Source organism: Uranotaenia lowii, chromosome 3 (genome assembly GCF_029784155.1).
Source record: "Uranotaenia lowii strain MFRU-FL chromosome 3, ASM2978415v1, whole genome shotgun sequence".
NCBI classification, from domain to species: Eukaryota; Metazoa; Arthropoda; class Insecta; order Diptera; family Culicidae; genus Uranotaenia; species Uranotaenia lowii.
In genome coordinates this window covers 107,903,705-107,904,930 of record NC_073693.1, presented here as the reverse complement: position 1 = coordinate 107,904,930, position 1,226 = coordinate 107,903,705, and the positions used below count along the sequence as shown (strand labels likewise).

At 39.2% G+C, this 1,226-nt stretch overlaps 1 non-coding gene across 1 annotated transcript; it reads left to right on the top strand.

The window, feature by feature from the left end:
* The first annotated feature begins 675 nt into the window (after positions 1-675).
* On the top strand, positions 676-786 carry LOC129758841 (U6 spliceosomal RNA). Its single transcript, XR_008740084.1, has one exon. It is a non-coding gene; the product is annotated as a U6 spliceosomal RNA (small nuclear RNA).
* Positions 787-1,226: the final 440 nt, after the last annotated feature.

Below are 1,226 nucleotides of genomic sequence, written 5' to 3'. Positions count from 1 at the left end.
CGAAATAAGAGGTACGGATGGTTGATTCTTTGAGCAGAGGATAAAAACTTGACCTCTCTGGGAAACCTATCTTGAAACTGTTTTTTCAGAAACTTAAGAATTATGAGGGTTGTTTATAACAAAAACTTTTGTGTATTGGAGTAGTCCTTTCACTTGAAAACTTTTCAGAAATTTGAACTGCTTTTTAAATTGAAGTCACTGAACTAAAGCATGGATCACGATAAAACTGGGCGCACTGTTTATAAAATCATAGCGCTCCTAGTTGTCGGATATGAAATGTTTTGACATTATTTTGTTCGGAAATGTTTCCTCTATCAGTGCTGAAAATTTCACTACGATTAGTTTCGTCCCAAAAAAGTTACACGTGATGGAAGCCGCGAGACAAAAATTAATTTTGGACACCAACGTCAAAAACCCGACGTGGTCGGGTTCAAAAATCGCGAAATCTGTAAAGATGGTCAAATCGACCGTGTGCAGCGTTCTGAAACGTTTCCGTGAGATGCATACTATCGATCGGCAGGTTCATACCAAGCGTTATAGTGGACCTAAGGATCAGAATCTCCGCCAAGTTCAAATTCGTTTTTGCCGGTAGGTTTGCTAGAAAGTGTTTGATCTGGCAAGATATTTCTCCGAAATGTCCATGAGTGCCTGAAAAAGGTTTTTTCCCGTACATTAGATCTCACAAAGCTTCGGCTGGACATATATTAGAATTGGAACGATACAGAGAAGATTAGCATGGCCCTGCGCAAGATCTCACAAAGGACCAGTAAAGTTTTCTCCAGATTTGGCAAGCTGCCACTACAGCTAAGAGGTACTAAAGTGGTAAAAGGGCAAACGGGTGGATTTAGTCGAAAAGGACATCAACCCACCAAACTGCCCTGAATTCCGCCCATTCGAAAAATTTTCAGCAATTGTCAAGCAGAAGATGATGAAAATGACTCGGGATGGAACAGAGATGAAGAGATTGTGGAACAAAATGGCCGCTGAGGTCAGCGAATAGGGTGTCCAAACTATGATGAGTGGTAATCGACGAAAAGTTCGAAATGTAATCAAAACAAAATCGAAATAAATTTTTCATTATTTTTCCTTTAAAGTGCAATAAAAATCCTACATTTTGAGTACAAAACATTTTAAATTCGTTTACATAGCTCCGTGATAGACCCTTTTTAATGCGTCCAGATTTATCGTGATCCATGCTTTAGTTGTCCTCCATGGAGGAAGAAAAA